The sequence below is a fragment of the Salvelinus fontinalis genome, chromosome 10 (genome assembly GCF_029448725.1).
Source record: "Salvelinus fontinalis isolate EN_2023a chromosome 10, ASM2944872v1, whole genome shotgun sequence".
NCBI classification, from domain to species: domain Eukaryota; kingdom Metazoa; phylum Chordata; class Actinopteri; order Salmoniformes; family Salmonidae; genus Salvelinus; species Salvelinus fontinalis.
The window spans coordinates 16,795,669-16,814,015 of NC_074674.1; positions in this window are offsets into that span (position 1 = coordinate 16,795,669).

Here is an 18,347-nt window from a genome sequence, read left to right on the forward strand (position 1 = left end):
TGGATGCTGCCTTTTATGGTACATGCACTGAAACCCCAAAAAGTGTTTTCACAACACTCTTAAAAACACAAAAATTCAGATTGAAGAGCCACTTTGGGTGTTTCAGAGTACTTCTATTCTGTTTTTAAACACTTTGTGTGTATCATAACACTTACATTGGTGTTTACATTCAAACACCCTCCAAACACCAGATCTCAGGTTAGGTGCACTTTGCATGCTTTCATTACACAATCAAGGTGTTTTGAGTCGTTCTATTTTTACAGTGCAGGCAGGCAGGCAGGCAGACAGACAGACAGACAGACAGACAGAGTAGAGGCTGACTGACTCAAGGAGCTGAGACATAGGACACAGCTTATCCAATATGTCAACCCGTACTGCCACGTCTCTGTGCTGCCGCTATTAAACCAAAAGCCAATCACATTGAGGGTTATTGCACTGTTGCTAAGGGAAGATCCACAGGACCATAGGTAGAGATTAGGGCCTTCCCAGCAGAGTGTGAGTACAATAGTAATAGCATTGCAGAGCTATCATGCATGTGGAAATGTGATTCAGATTCCTTGTGAGAAGGCTTGTCATATAATTATGTGAATGTATGGGTTTCAGTCATGAGCAGGGGGTGGAAGTGGTTCAGGGAACAGAACCGAAAACCAGAAAATAATGACATTTTTTAAGGAACAGAAACGGAACGAAAGTGATCCATACTGTTCCGGAACAGAACCGTTATTTTGAAAGAATGGAGACCGGTTAATAATGTTATTTTATGTTCAAGGAATTCTTTTCTAGTCCCGCAAAAAAATGCAACAAAGCGCCTATGCAAAGTCATCACTCTGTCACAGAAATGTATTCCAGTATCTGCCTGCAAACTGAAAATCTTTGCCAGTGTGTATGCGTGTTTAGGCTGCATGCCCCTCGCCCCTCTGAAGCATAGGCTACTGTACTGACATTACAAGAGTGATTCAGAAGATAGGGATAGATTTGACTTGTTCAATGGTAGCTAAGGATACTATAGGCCTAGCTTTTACGTTTCACGTTGGATATATTCATGACAAAAAAAGTAAGATGTGTTTTTAATTCTGGTGCTCAAGCTTGTTAGCTAGCTAGCTCAAAGGACATCCAAAGTTTTTCCAGAGAAGCCACTCCTCCGAGATATAATTCTATGGACCTAATTCAGATAATGCATGTCTTAACAAGATGCCCAGTGCTTCAAACCTCCTCCTCAACACTCTCTCGCTCTCTCCTCACCCACAAAATGTCAGTTGCATCTTGCGTCATAGGCTACACCTATCTGTCCATCACGCCTGTAAACAACTAGCTTTCCTGCTCTATCCGCACTGATTGGCGAAGTCATTTAATGAGCTAAACGTTTTTTTTTAAATGTCAAAAGATTTCACAGGTTAAAAAAGGAACAAAAAGGAACGATATAAACCGTTACTTTTTTTCTTTTGAACCAGTTCAGAACTTTATTTTGCTGGTCAGAAAAGTGGAACGAAACAAAGAAAACACTGGTTCTGTTCATAATTTTAAAAAATCCAACTCCTGGTCATGAGTCTTTGCCTGTATGTGTTTCAGTAATGAGTCTTTTGGTGCTGCATCTCATGTTCGCGTTTGATGAATTTTATTCATGTAGCCAGGCTTCATTTAGCCACTCTCTTCCTGCTGTAGACTTTCTTACTCAAAGTTTCTATGATATGAACAGACAGAAGGACACATGCACACACGCCAAATTCTCCAGCTCTAAATCAACGCTGACGGTGTTACATTTAACCGTATGAAGTCAAGTTCGCACACGGGAAACTGTTGAGCGTGAAAAACCCAACAGCGTTGCAGTTCTTGACACAAACCGATGAGCCTGGCAAATACTAGCATACCCCGTTCAAAGGCACTTAAATATTTGGTCTTGCCCATTCAATCAGTGTTAATGGGAGGATACAGGTTAAAGAAGGATTTTTAAGCCTTGAGACAATTGCGACATGGATTGTGTATGTGTGCCATTCAGAGGGTGAAGTGGATTTAACAAGGGACATCATTAAGGGATAATAGCTTTCACCTTGTCAATCTATGTCATGGAAAGATCAGGTGTTCTTAATGTCTTATACACTCAGTGTATGTCATAAGGCCTTTCTTTGATGGCCAAGTTTTCCCTAACACAGTGGTGTTATGAACCTCCTGGTTTACAGACCACATCAGGCTGGTTTACAAGGTGATGTTTAATTACTTTCAGAATTAAGCCTGAATTAGGACATCTAGCCTGCATTCAATATACATTTCAGGAAAATTGACAGAGTGAGACTACCTAAATTATTTAAACTGGAACAACCATTTCAGTAACGGGTGCGATAAAGTTTTGTAACTGATTGGAATAATTTAGAAGAATGCATGTTATTTATCTTTATGTAGCATATGATTAATCAAAACATCAATGTACATGCAAAAACACAGATATTTAAAAACAATCCTAAAACAATCTACCTGTCGTAGAGCATGCTGGGAAATATGATAAAGATGGGCGTGGTTTTGTTTGGAACGTTTCATTCTCCACAGAGTAAAACTGACACAATCACACTCTCATACTCAACACTGGTTATTAACACCAACACTGGGGTACTTTTACACCACTGACTCTTAGAGAATTAATTTAACTCCAGAATCAACACTAGACATTTTACACTGAAAAATCAACACTAGATAACACTGGCCAATTTGTTTTACACACACACACACACACACACACACACACACACACACACACACACACACACACACACACACACACACACACACACACACACACACACTTTCCAGTGACCCTGGGGACAGGAGAGAAGTCACAAACTAAGCCCAGGAAAAGGAAGCATGTCCCACAGTGTTTCAGAACCGCTCTGATAAAGCATTTTATTCTCAACATCTATCTTGTCTAAGTACTATAAATTCCAGACACAGTTTCTCCCATACACAACATTGTTAAAGCAGTGCAAGAGCGGTTAAGGGGAGTTGTGCTCATCGGTCTCTTTTTGTCTCCATCGAGACATGCACTGCTGCTAACGACACCTGCTGATTCATACTGTTTGACTTCTAAAGTTACAATAGACCTTTTGTGTTTGTTTTTTGTTTATTTCAAATCACTTTCTAAAATGTTGGATGTCCTTTTTAAGGAGACGTGTTATGCATTAGCATTCAGTCACATGCAGGGTACTTCTCTGTGTTAGTGTTTCATAGCTGGGGTTCATTATGCAAGACACAGTGGACATTATTGGTGGTTTTAGTAATATAAAACATCCCAGTTGGTTTTACGGGGATATTAATGTCTATGGACAAATCATTTATAACACCTAAACAAACACAGGCTATGTACAGAAGCACATACGAATGTACACACGAACGCACCTACGTACACACACAACATGAGGGGAAAAACTGAGAAATAACTCAAAGACATCTGTGTGACTGGAACACAGAAAGCGGCTTGTAAAACAGACAGGGGACAGTTTGTGTGTACAAAGTGGCTTGTGTTGGGATAACAATAATGTTTTCAGACTGTCTGAGCTGTGGCGGACAGGTGGGACTGGCTGGTTGTGTGTGTGTGTGTGTGTGTGTGTGTGTGTGTGTGTGTGTGTGTGTGTGTGTGTGTGTGTGTGTGTGTGTGTGTGTGTGTGTGTGTGTGTGTGTGTGTGTGTGTGTGTGTGTGTGTGTGTGTGTGTGTGTGTGTGTGTGTGTGTGTGTGTGTGTGTGTGCTTGCGTGCATGCTTGTGTCCGTGCATGAGTGTGTGTTGGGTCTGGTCACTGCTCCTTGCAGGGTTGGGTTGGAGGGAGTTGGCGAGTCTGATATCTGAACACTCTTGTAAAAAAAGGTGCTAAGTGGAATCATACATCGTTCTTCGGTTTGTCCCCATAGGGAAAATATTTTTGGTACTGGGTAGAACTCTTTGTAGGGTTCTTCAAAGAATCCCCTGTATATGGTTCTACCTAGAACCTCCTATGAAGGTTTCTGCCTAAAACCCTCTATAAAGGGTTCTACCAAGAATCATTTTCTAATCTAAAGGTTCTTCCTACAACCGTCTATGAAGAGCTCTACCGAGAACCCATTTATCTTTGAAGGGTTCCTCCTATGAACAGTTCCACCAGCCTTATTACCCTTTAAAATATTGTTATTTATGACAGCACATATATCATGAGGCCTTTCCTTGAGGACCTAGTTATACCCAAACACAGTAGTGTTGTGAATCTCCTAGTTTGCAAGTCACATTACACTGGCTTGCAAAGAGATGTGCAATTCCTATTGGAATCCAGCCAGAGTTAAAATAGCCAACAATTGGCAGTGTTAATCACCCACAACTTGCATTCAGAATGACTGCCAGGATAGTTGACCTTCAGTTCTGAGACTATCTCAATCATCTAAACTGGAACAGCCATCTTAGTAACGGGTGCAATAAATCCAACAGATTGGATTAGTTTAGAAAACGGTATGTTATTTATCTTTGTGCAGCATAACATTTATTAACCAATCAATGTACATGCAAAATCGCAGATATTACAGTAAAACAAACAATCTTGAAAACCTCCCTGCAATAGAGCATGCTGGGAAATGTTATATATGGTTCTAAGTAGAACCCTTCTTGCCTTCCAACGATTCCTTCATGCAATCATGAAAGAACCCTTTCTTCCAAAAACTGTTCTTAGTATGTTAACGTTTCTAGGTAGAACACTTTGCCTTACAAAAAAAACCTTGTTGTCCAAAAATGGTTCTTCTGATCAAAACGATTATTGGTAGAACCCTATCCCTCCGCAAATAACCATTTTGGAACCCTTTTTTCTAACAGTGAAAAATTAACAGGAGGAGCAGCTAATATTGCCTGGTATAGGGCTTAGATCAGTCAGGGAACCAGCCCGGTCTTTCTAATACTCACAGTAGTATTTCACTCTGTCTATCTCCCACCCCTAGGATTCTAGGACAATCTGCTTTTATTGTATTTTCCATCCCTCTCTTTCTTTCTTTTGACGTCCTTCCTCAGTTTCTGTCTGTCTGTTGCGCCTCTATGGCTGCTGGCAGTCTGAACGAGGGAAGAACGTGAACCCATTCTTTATCTCGCTCTGATTAGTTCGTGTCTAATGGCTAGGAGGCATCAGTTAACCTTTCTTCCTAAGGCTACTGTCAAACATTTTGGGCCATTCTTGAATTGTGGTGCATTTGCGTCCCTTGCCTTTGCAACCTTGAAAATAATTTAAAATACTTTGACAAATAGTTACACATCATACATGTTTTTGTTGCATATTGAACTGTTTATCAATGATAAAACATAATGCAAGTCCTTTTGCTGCAAATTGTTAAATTGATGCATTGTTTAAAGTCCTTAGGGTAAGCAAATTGGCTTATCCCAGTGGTGATGTGTAGAGTTGTAGTGACACGTTTTGGCGATTTAGAGATGTCTATTTATTATTTTGAATGCTAGAAAATGAACAAAAGCATTTCATATATTGTATAGGTCAATAAAAACAAAGAAGGCTATTAAAATAGCTATTTACGAGTATAATGTGTGTCCCTCAGTATTACGTCTCTGGTGTTACCGCCTTGAAAATCACTCATTACAAAAATACACATTTACAAGTACCTTGAGCATTCCCTACGGTGGCAAATTGTTATTGGGGTAAGGCGGGTGTATATTAAAGAAAATGATTTGCTTATCACACCTTTTGATTATGTCATGAATTTGAGGATGCCTTTGATCATTTGGTGTGTCTAGATTCAAAGTGTCACTTGGTGATACTCAATTTAAATTAAGAGACATAACAATGTGAGCAAAGGTATTAATCATATAATTACCTTAGATATGAGCATCTGTGGCCTCCATTTAAGAAAATCCTCAGTGAGTAAATGTTGAAAGATGGAACTAAAACACAAAGCATTTAACTTGTTTACCACAAGTGATGAATAGGTAGTCATGTCCTTTTATGATTATCTTTTGCAAAGATAGACTAGTAACACCTGTTTATACACAAAGTGTATAAAAACAAAGTCACAAACAAATGAGATATATACAAGCGCTTGGATACCCTAAACAGCAAGAGCTCAGCCTGCAAGACACAAGACAGAAGCGTTTACGCAGGCAGCCTGGTGGTTAGAGCATTGGGCCAGTAACCAGAAGGTTGCTAGATCAAATCCCTGAGCTGACAAGGTAAAAATCTGTTGTTCTACCCCTGAACGAGGCAGTTAATCCACTGTTCCTAGGCTGTCATGGTAAATAAGAATTTGTTCTTAACTGACTTGCCTAGTTAAATAAAGAAAATCATGCCACATTTTTATGAGTAATCAATCTTACATTTTATTTTATGAGTAATCCTCTTACATTTTTAGAGACCTGTCTTTCTTTCCATCTCAATCCTATGCACAGTTGTTCTCAATCACTCCAGCCGACAAAGTTCTTACTTCAGAGGGGTTGTGATAAAATGGGCTTCTCATAAAACCCTGTGAAAATATTTCCCCCGCTATAATAACAAACTGTGTTTCTCTGAGTCTCTTCTTTCTGTTCGTGAGGAAACCCAACCCAGATTGGGGGGGATGGATGAAAGGCTAGCCAGTCTGACCCGGTCTAGCCCGGACTGAAGCTGATCAGGGGGTGAACGCCAGTCAGTCATAGACGTGAACCCGTTATCATCAGATACCCTGGACTCAGCAGACCTCTCGGGCTGTGTCTGACATCACACCCTATCTGCTACATCAGGGGTTCCGAAACTTTTTCACTCAGGCCCCCCTTCCAGCATTGGGGATTATCCCACACCCAAACGCACGCCACGTCTATTCCAATAAGCACAAGCACTGTTCATGACACAAATTGTTCACAACCCTCTTGTTGGCGGAGATAAAAATGTTGCAGGTTTAAAGCTTACTTCCCGCAATTCTATACAATTTGCCATGGAATGGATACTTTTTTGCGGCCATGTTAATACAAATTTTTTGCAATTCTACACATTTTGTCATGCGGTGCAGAGAAAATGTTGCAGTTTGAAAGCTAATTTCCTGCAATTCTATACATTTTGTCTTATATGTCTTCATGTGATATTTGAATGACTCAAACATTACAATAAAATCGATGGGCTAAAAAAAACGAGCTAAAAAAACGTTAGCCTACATGGGCTAGTTGATCTGGACATTTCTGACAAGTTATAAATAGCTCTCTAAGGTTTGCAATGACTGACATGACAAGAGGAAAACTGATCATGCACTACTGTTTTGAAATTGCACTTTGTGCATTCTACTATTACAACTTTCGGGAGTAAGTTGAAAGTCGGACTGAGTTCCTTAAAAAAAAGGGTGCCATTTCAGACGCAGACATTGATGTGACCTCGGTGTCATCTGACACCCTTGGCTTATTTATGTATTTTTATTTAACCTTTATTTAACCAGGTAGGCTAGTTGAGAACAAGTTCTCATTTGCAACTGCGACCTGGCCAAGATAAAGCAAAGGAGTGTGACACAGACAACAACACAGAGTTACACATGGAGTAAACAATAAACAAGCCAATAACACAATAAACAAGTCAGTGACACAGTAGAAAAAAGAAAGTCTATATACAGTGTGTGCAAAAGGCATGAGGAGGTAGGCAATAAATAGGCCATAGGAGCAAATAATTACAATTTAGTAGACACTGGAGTGATAAATCATCAGATGATCATGTGCAAGTAGAGATACTGGTGTGCAAAAGAGCAGAAAAGTAAATATAATAAAAACAGTATGGGGATGAGGGTAGGTAGATTGGGTGGGCTATTTACAGATGGACTATGTACAGCTGCAGCGATCGGTTAGCTGCTCAGATAGTTGATGTTTAAAGTTGGTGAGGGAAATAAATGTCTCCAACGTTTTTGCAATTCGTTCCAGTCACTGGCAGCAGAGAACTGGAAGGAAAGGCGGCCAAATGAGGTGTTGGCTTTTGGGATGATCAGAGAGATATACCTGCTGGAGCGCGTGCCACTGGTGGGTGTTGTTATCGTGACCAGTGAACTGAGATAAGGCGGAGCTTTACCTAGCATGGACGTATAGATGACCTGGAGCCAGTGGGTCTGGCGACGAATATGTAGCGAGGGCCAGCCGACTAGAGCATACATGTCGCAGTGGTGGGTGGTATAAGGTGATTTGCTAATAAAACGGATGGCATTGTGATAGACTGCATCCAGTTTGCTGAGTAGAGTGTTGGAAGCTATTTTGTAGTCGAGGATCGGTGGGATAGTCAGTTTTACTAGGGTAAGTTTGGCGGCGTGAGTGAAGGAGGCTTTGTTGCGAAATAGGAAGCCAATTCTAGATTTTATTTTGGATTGGAGATGTTTAGTATGAGTCTGGAAGGAGAGTTTACAGTCTAACCAGACACCTAGGTATTTGTAGTTGTCCACATATTCTAGGTCGGAACTGTCCAGGGTGAAGGAGAAGCTTGGGAGGCTTGGCCGAGTAGCTGCGGGGGAGGCGGAGCTGTTGGCCGGGGTTGGAGTAGCCAGGAGGAGGCATGGCCAGCCGTTGAGAAATGCTTATTGAAATTTTCGATTATCATGGATTTATCAGTGGTGACTGTGTTACCTAGCCTCAGTGTAGTGGGCAGCTGGGAGGAGGTGCTCTTGTTCTCCATGGACTTTACAGTGTCCCAAAACTTTTTGGAGTTAGAGCTACAGGATGCGAATTTCTGCTTGAAAAACCTAGCCTTTGCTTTCCTGACTGACTGCATGTATTGGTTCCTGACTTCCCTGAACAGTTGCATATCGTGGGGACTATTCGATGCTATTGCAGTCCGCCACAGGATGTTTTTGTGCAGGTCAAGGGCAGTCAGGTCTGGAGTGAACCAAGGGCTATATCTGTTCTTAGTTCTGCATTTTTTGAACGGGGCATGCTTATCTAAGATGGTGAGGAAATTACTTTTTAAGAATGACCAGGCATCCTCAACTGACGGGATGAGGTCGATATCCTTCCAGGATACCCGGGCCAGGTCGATTAGAAAGGCCTGCACGCAGAAGTGTTTTAGGGAGCGTTTGACAGTGATGAGGGGTGGTCGATGAGGCAGTGATCGCTGAGATCCTGATTGAAAACAGCGGAGGTGTATTTGGAGGGCAAGAAGGTCAGGATAATGTCTATGAGGGTGCCCATGTTTACGGATTTAGGGTTGTACCTGGTGGGTTCCTTGATGATTTGTGTGAGATTGAGGGCATCTAGCTTAGATTGTAGGACTGTCGGGGTGTTAAGCATATCCCAGTGTAGGTCACCTAACACAACGAACTCTGAAGCTAGATGGGGGGCGATCAATTCACAAATGGTGTCCAGGGCACAGCTGGGAGCGGTCGATAGCAGGCGGGGTCAATAGGGGGGGTCGATAGCAGGCGGCAACAGTGAGAGACTTATTTCTGGAGAGGTTAATGTTTTTAATTAGAAGTTCAAACTGTTTGGGCACAGACCTGGATAGCATGACATAACTTTGCAGGCTATCTCTGCAGTAGATTGCAACTCCTCCCCCTTTGGCAGTTCTATCTTGACGGAAAATGTTGTAGCTGGGCATGGAAATCTCAGAATTGTTGGTGGCCTTCCTAAGCCAGGATTCAGACACGTCAAGGACATCAGGGTTTGCGGAGTGTGCTAAAGCAGTGAGTAAAACAAACTTAGGGAGGAGGCTTCTGATGTTGACATGCATGAAACCAAGGTTTTTTCTATCACAGAAGTCAACAAAGGAGGGTGCTTGGGGACACGCAGGGCCTGGGTTTACCTCCACATCACCCGAGGAACAGAGGAGGAGTAGGATGAGGGTACGGCTGAAGGCTATCAAAACTGGTCGCCTAGAGCGTTGGGGACAAAGAATTAAAGGAGCAGATTTCTGGGCGTGGTAGAATAGATTCAGGGCATAATGTGCAGACAGGGGTATGGTGTGGTGCGTGTACAGCGGAGGTAAGCCCAGGCACTGAGTGATGATAAGAGAGGTTGGATCTCTGGATAAGCTGGTTATAATGGGTGAGGTCACCGCATGAGTGGGAGGTGGGACAAAGGAGGTATCAGAGGTATAATGAGTGGAACTATGGGCTCCATTGTTAACTAAAACAATGATAACTAACCTAAACAACAGTACACAAGGCATATTGACATATGAGAGAGACATACAGCGAGGCATAAAGTAATCACAGGTGTTGATTTGGAGAGCTAGCTAAGACAACAATGGGTGAGACAACAACAGCTAATCAGCTAAAACAACAACAGGTAAAATGGCGATGAATGGGCAGAGAGGGTCGGTTAACTGGAGCCGACAGATAAATAAAACATTTTTTCATATATATAAATAAATAAACAGAATGTAGTACCGTGATTAATGGACAGTCCAGCGGGCATCAGCTATGTAGCCAAGTGATCATAGGGTCCAGGGGGCAGCAATAGAAGGAACAGGGAAGCCGCGGAGTAGTCGATACTACGCTAGCACGCGGGCGACACAGCGTTTAAAGTTAGTAGCCCGGGGCTAGTAGAAGCGTCTGCTCCGACGTCCGACGGAGGCCGGTTGAAGGCACAGCGGATGGAGTATTCGTCGGCAGACCTGTCGTGGTGGTGCGGCGGGGCGCTGTGTCGACTAAGGATCCAAGCCATTTTGGCGAAAGAGGTATTGTAGTTGTAGTAATTTACAGACAGTTAGCAGGCCGATGCTAACACGCTAACAGTTAGTAGGCCGGGGCTAAACGAGCTAGCAGTTAGCAGACCGGGTTAGCAAGCAAGCAGTTAGCAGGGGCTAGCAGTTAGCAGACCTCTAGGTCTGGATCAGGTATGGGATCAGAAGACCAACACCTTTGATAAAGTCAGACTCTGGGATGAGGGGGAAGATGGGAAAGAGAGATAATCTCCCATATGACAGACTGGATACCATAACTGTAGCATAGGCTAACTGTAACAAGCTGTTAAAGCAGCAGAAAGACCAACCCAATACACAGACACAACACACAAAACACAAAACACACACACACAATACAATGTATTCTATCATCATGCATCGAAAACATACCCAGATCACTTTAGACTTATGCCCTTGCTCCAACCAAGGTGCATAAATAGAGGAGAACACTGAAAAGAAAAATATATTCAGCCACTCTTTGAGGAGAATGGAAGTTGACTGGAAGCATTACCATCAACACATTCATCAGTGTATTCACTGTACTGTAAACAACTGCTGAGAAAAGTAACTCATAGGGTTCAATCCCAGGTCCCTCATTAACAACATGTCCTGTTTTTCCATCACACAAAAAACAGTGCAGCTCGAATGGCATGGAATTACTGGCCGATTTTTTTCTAAATTATTCATCTGATCGTTCCTGTTTTGCTTCGGATGGTCAGTGCAAAATTGATCGGCATGGTGAGTTCTCACTGAAAGTCCATGTGGAAACTAAAATATTGATACCTGGAGGCTGTAACTTCCTACTGTTAGTAATTGTAAACATTTCTGACCCATATAAACTGTACAAAGCAACACAGTGTCCTCTAGATTTACTGCTCTGTCCTGAGATGACCTACACTCTTAGAATTAGTGGTGACTCCTGGAACCCCGGAGTTCCTCGAGGAACCATTGCTAGTTGATGGTTCATATTTACACTTTTGGTTAGCTGAGGTGTTCTTGGAGGAACATTTAATGGTTCAATGTAACAACGGGTTCGTGGAGGAACACTGGGGGTGTAGGGGCGTGGCTTTCAGATAGATATTTTTTGGAACACGTGACTAATGTCATTACTGTTCATCTGTTCTGTTGTATTGTCATCACATGTTAAAGGTCCCAAACAGTCATTCTGATTTCCATGTAAAATAGCCTTTTGAGTAGCTAAAATATCACCCATAAAACATTTTTGGGGATAGAAATGCTATATATATTTTTTTGGATTACTTCTCTCTTGGCTAACTACTGGGAAGTTTGAAAAGGCAGGCTGAGTGGGCGGAAGCTTCCGTTCATGAACTGGCCTTGACTGACATCTCTTTGAAACACCTGCTGTGAGCAGTGTTGCAGTAAAACTGTCTCAAGCAAATTTGGTGACACATAAAAGCAAGTCAAACAGCATTGAAATTGCATTTTAAATGGGGGGTTTTCTATACTGTACCTCTCCCATTTGGCATGTCTCTTGTGATGCGGTTCACAGCAACACTGACGGATGTGTTGACATGTCAACTGCGTCAGAGTTTTGAATGACCCTTCTCCCCTTTTTCTTCCATGCTGGCTGAAGACCTAGCTCGCCAGTAACTAGCGAACACCAGACACAGATGAAAGGGGAAACACATAAGTATCTTTGCCATAAATTAATAGTGTCAACTTTTAATTAAGACGGTACTTATTTATACTGAACAAAAATATAAACGCAACATGTAAGTTGTTGGTCCCATGTTTCATGAGCTGTGTGGCAGATCAAGAAGCTGATTAAACAGCTTTGATCATTACACTGGTGCCCCTTGTGCTGGAGGCCATAAAAGGACACTCCCCATCCGGCTTCTTCACCTGCAGGATCGTCTGAAACCAGCCACACGGACAGCTGATGAAACTGAGTATTTCTGTCTGCAATAAAGCCCTTTTGTGGGGAGTAACTCATTCTGATTGGCTGGGCCTGGCTCACCAGTGGGCGGGTCCGGCTCCCAAGTGGGTGGGCTTATGCCCTCCCAGGCCCACCCATGGCTGTGCCCCTGCCCATTAATTAGATCCTAATGAATTTAATTCCTTATATGAACTGTAACTCCGTGAAATTGTTGCATGTTGTGTTTATATTTTTGTTCAGTATAAATGAGGTAAAAGAATATAATGTTACCATTGGTGTATAAAAAGGAGAGTTAGGGTGATGATCCCGCCTCCTGAATCCAAGTGTTTGACATGGGCGAGGAGACCAGTAACTTTATGATCAAACTTTATCAATGTAGAAGCAACAGTAATTTTTCATGCGCCGCTGTTAGCCATTAAATGACGTGAATGTTCATGTGTTCTGTTGTATTGTCAGCACATGTTAACACTGACAGTTTTGTAGTGTCAATGAGGCTAACAGCTGTATATGATTTCCCTAAGAGCCTATGCAACTCCCAAAATTGGAATAGTTACCCTTTTATTAGTGTATGTTATTAGCAATGTTTATGTTATACAAAAACATGTAATATAGATCAACATTCAAGGGTAATTTTATTTTTCAGTTTATAAACTTAACATGATCAACAGGAATGAGATTTATGCTTACGGGTGGCCCAAAAAATATATATCTTAAAGCCCCTCCCCTACTAAGCCATGCCTCCACGCCAGGGTTCTGGTAGGGGAAAAAACAGTGGGCAGAGACGTGCTAGTTACGTTAGCTAGCTAGCACGTTAGTTAGCTAGATTTTCTACAAGAAATCTGCCTCCCGAAAAAGCTTCTCCCAAGTGGGTGTGACACCTACTCCCGTTGCCCACTGCACTGCAGCTTGGATTCCACCTGGCGATCTGTTCACCGTCTGCCCTGTCCTGTCTCGGCCTGTCTGGTACAGGTACCCCCGCCACACACTTCCCTCGCTCCTCAGATTTCGCTCACCTCCAGCACACACACATTGTTGGGGCGAGTGACTATGAACTTACAATGGCTAGCCCCAAGTTGTTATATTTTTTTCTTGTGCTTTATGCTATTTGCCTCATGACTCCTGTGTGCTTTGTTGACTATGAACTTGCTTGTTTACCCGACCGTGGGACAGACTATGTTTGTTCCCACATTCGGGACTCTGACTCTCTATTGATTACACAGACTTTTGGCCTCCCATCCTATTCTAACCACCTCTCGGCGGCTTTGCATTCTTGTTACCTGATGAAATTGCTGTACAATATGATCTTGTTGTTATCTGATGTACATTAAAATGTCATAAAAAAATTAAACTGCAGAGCTCTCCCTGTCCTCTGCTGTGCCCTGATTGTATTACTGCTCATGATATCTGGAAATGTGCATGTACACACTGGCCCATCTACTGTTGCTAGCCCAAATTCTGACTTATGCTCTGATATATGCTTCACTCATTTCTGGTCTCGTAAATGCCTGGGTTTCTGCAAGAAGCTTATTACCTAAAATTGATCAATTGAAAGTAGGGTTGCACCGATATGACATTTTTGACCGATACTGATATCCAATATTTTCCTTGCCAAGAATCCCAATAACAGATATATAAACAGATATATCTGTTTATATCAGATATATATCCCAGTAACAGATATATAAAAAATGTAGTGCCCTTTTAAGTATTCTAGTACAGTTAAATAGTTGAAACACACACACACACACACACAATGACCAAAAAGTTATTTTTTTTCATTTACGTATGTCCCCGTATGTCCCCATCAAAACCTATTTCTTTCACTTACTTGCTGTACTGTTTTGTTGTTCATTTGTTCAGTCGTTTCATTCTCAACCAGGATTTCATCATACATGTCAAGCAGTGGAGTTTCAGCTCTGTCTGTCCGTGGCCTCTCTTCCCTGGTGCGCACTGTCACTGTGTCCATTTCCATCTTGTCCAGCTGTGTCTGTAACATTTCACGTAAACCCTGTTACTTGTCTGCATCGAAGTAGCGGTCCTTGTACCTAGCATCGAGCATGGTGGTGACACAGTAAAGCGGCTCAGAGAGAATGCCACGGATTCGTAGGCCACAGCCTCTAGTAGAGTACTTTTCCAAGTGAACACCACAATCTGTGTCAGCAGTTCTGTTGAGCAGGCGTTTCAAAGCCATGACAGAGGTATCACGTCTGTGGCAGACACAGTTGATGAGCTTATTTCTCAAGTCAGTTGTTCGAATGGAGCTAGGATTGTGTTCATGTTTCCAAGTTTCAAACATGTTCTCAAATGCCATTGAAATGACAGCAGCGGTATGAAAACCAGCACATTCTTGAGCATGCAATACGGCTTTCCTCAGTACCAAATCCTCGTCGACCCACTGTGCTGTCATACTCAGCATGTTCATGGGGCTAACATCGCTGGTCCAAATGTCAGTCCTGAAGCTAATAGCAGTGACACAAATAACAAGTAGCTCATGGATGTGTGTTTCAACAATACTGTGTAACTCCGGGAGGGCAACATCTGAAAAATAGCAGATGCTCGATGTTGCCATTTTTAGCTAATATCGGCCGATTCCAATATGCTTACCGATATATCATACATACCTAATTGAAAGTGTGGGTTCACGGCTCCAATCCAGATGTGTTGGTCATTACTGAGACGTGGTTAAGAAAGAGTGTTTTGAACACTGATGTTAACCTTTCTGGTTATAACCTTTTTTGGCAAGACAGATCTTCCAAAGGTGGTGGAGTGGCAATATTTACCAAGGAACACCTTTAGTGCTCGGTTGTCTCCACCAAGTCTGTCCCCAAACAATTTGATTTGCTGGTTTTAAGAATTAAATATTTAATTAGCCCTTTGTTGACTGTTGCTGGGTGTTATTGTACACCTTCAGCACCGGCCTGTACCCTAAATGCCCTAAACTCTCTTCTGGCCCCTTATACTAAGTCTGAATTTGCCCTGCTACGTGACCTAAACTGGGACATGCTTAAACCACCTGACCAAATCCTAAAGCAATTGGACTGCCTAAATCTTTCTCAGATTATTACCAATCCCACAAGGTATGACTCCAAACACCCAGAAAAGGCTACTCTCCTTGATGTTATCCTCACAAATATTCCTGATAGGTATCAGTCTGGTGTTTTCTGTAATGACCTTAGTGATCACTGTTTTACAGCCTGTGTTCATAATGGCTGCTCAGTGAAATGACCTGTCCTGATTTGTCATAGATGCTTGCTAAAAAACTTTAATGAGCAAGCTTTCCTTCATGACTTGGCCTCTGTAAATTGGTATAGAATCAGCTTGATCTCCTCTGTCAAAGATGCTTGGACCTTCTTTTTTGATATTTTCAGTGGTATTGTTAACAAACACGCCCCCATAAAGAACATTTGAATTAAAGCAGGTTCAGCCCCTGGTTCGGCCGTGATCTGGCAGAGTTACTCCACCTCAAGAATTCCATTTGGCGAAAGGCTCAGCACGCAAATACTCAGGCTGATTGGCTCTTGTTCAGGCAAATGAGAAATAAGTGCACTCAGGCTATCCTGAAGGCCAACGTTAGTTACTTTAAGGAGCAGTCTCTCTGTGGGTCTAACCCCAAGAAGTTCTGGGAAACAATTAAAGACCTGGAGAATAAACCCTCCTCCTAACAGCTGCCTATGTCCCTTAATGTTGATGATGTGGTTGTTACTGACAAAGGGCACGTGGCTTAGCTCTTTAATCACCACTTGATTAAATCAGGATTCCTATTTGACTCAGCAAATAGCCTTAGGGTACTCCCTTGGGTACTCCCAGCGGCTGAGAAAGCAGATGTTCTGACTTTAAACACTGCACTCTTTCAGAGAGTTAGTTAACAAACCAGGCCAAAGACCCTTCAGAGACACCAATACTCCTTAGCCGGCCCACAAGAATGGAATGGTCTACCGTATCAAAAGCTTTGACCAAGTCAAAGCACAACATTGCTTAGAATCAAGGGCAATGGTGACATCATTTAGGAACTTTAAGGTTGCAGTGACACATCCATAACCTAAGCGGAAACCAGATTGCATACTAGAGAGAATACTACAGACATCAAGAAAGCCAGTCAGTTGATTATTGACAAGTTTTTCCAACACTTTTGATAAACAGATAAGCTTGATCTCCCCCTATAAATAAAGGATGCACCGTGGCTGCCTTCCAAGCAATGGCAACCTCCCCAGAGAGGAGAGACAGGTTAAAAAGGTCAAAAGGTCACAATAAACATATATGGCTCATTAACCTATACGGTCCGAATAATGATGATCCAAGCTTCTTTGACAATATATATAAGAATGTATCAACTCTACAAGCAACACTAGACTCTATTATTATAGTGGGAGATTTTAATACGGTCTTAAATACCTCTATGGACCGGAAAGGAAATCACACTACAAACTATCACCCTCAGGCACTTAAGGAAATCAGGAATGTCATGGATATATTGGAATTAGTGGATATATGGAGACTTAAATACCCTGACCTAGTGAGATATACATGGCGGAGGCTTAATCAAGCTAGTCGCCTTGACTACTTTCTTATATCATTCTCTCTGGCACCAAAAGTTAAAAAGTGTTTGATAGGGGACAGAATGCGGTCGGACCATCACATAATTGGCATTATTATATTACTCTTACAGAATTTCCACGTGGGCGAGGATATTGGAAATGTAATCAAAGCCTACTAGATGACAAATTGTTTAGAACTAGGACAGAAGAATTTGTAACTGACTTTTTTAGACATAACATAGGTACAGCAGATCCCCACATTGTATGGGACACTTTTAAGTGTGCCTTTAGAGGCCATGCAATTCAGTACTCATCTATAAAACAAAAGCAATTTCGATCAAAAGAGTCCATATTAACAAAGGAAATTGAAGGACTAACAGTACAGTTAGATAACAATAAAAACGGTACCATAGAGGCACAGAATAAGTTAGAGGAAAAACAAAAATAAATGGAGGAACTTATTCAAGAAAGATCCAGTGTAATATATTACAAAAATAAAGCGAACTGGATGGAATATGGGGAAAAATGCACCAAATTCTTTTTCAATCTTCAATATAGAAATGCTACCAAAAAAAACATATTAAAACTTGTTACAAATGATGGAGTCACGCATGATTCACCAAATGATATTTTGAAAGAGGAAGTAAAGTACTTTAAGAATATATTTTCGTTTCAGGCTCCTCCATCTCCACTAACTGAAACTATGTATGGATTTTTTCCCTAATAATAATGTAAAATTAACATCTGTACAGAAAGACTCATGTGAAGGCCTAATTACAGAGGAGGAACTACTTGATGCAATTGGGGCCTTTAAGGATGGGAAAACTCCAGGACTGGATGGCATACCAGTGGAAGTATACAAACATTTTTTTGATATACTCAAAGGACCATTATTAGCTTGTTTTAACCACTCCTATATAAATGATAGATTATCAGACACGCAACAAGAAGGTGTGATATCATTATTACTGAAACAGGACCCAAGTGGTATATATAAAGATCCAGTCCATTTAAAAAATTGGAGACCTCTTACACTTCAGTGTTGTGATGCAAAAATCCTAGCAAAATGCTTGGCGCATAGAATAAAAAAAGTTTTGTCAGATATTATTCATCCTAATCAGACAGGTTTTTTACATGGACGATACATTGGAGATAATATAAGGCAAGTACTGGAAACAATAGAACACTATGAAATATCGGGGACACCAGGCCTGGTTTTCATAGCTGATTTTGAAAAGGCTTTTGATAAAGTACGACTGGAGTTTATATATAAATGCCTAGAATATTTCAATTTTGGGGAA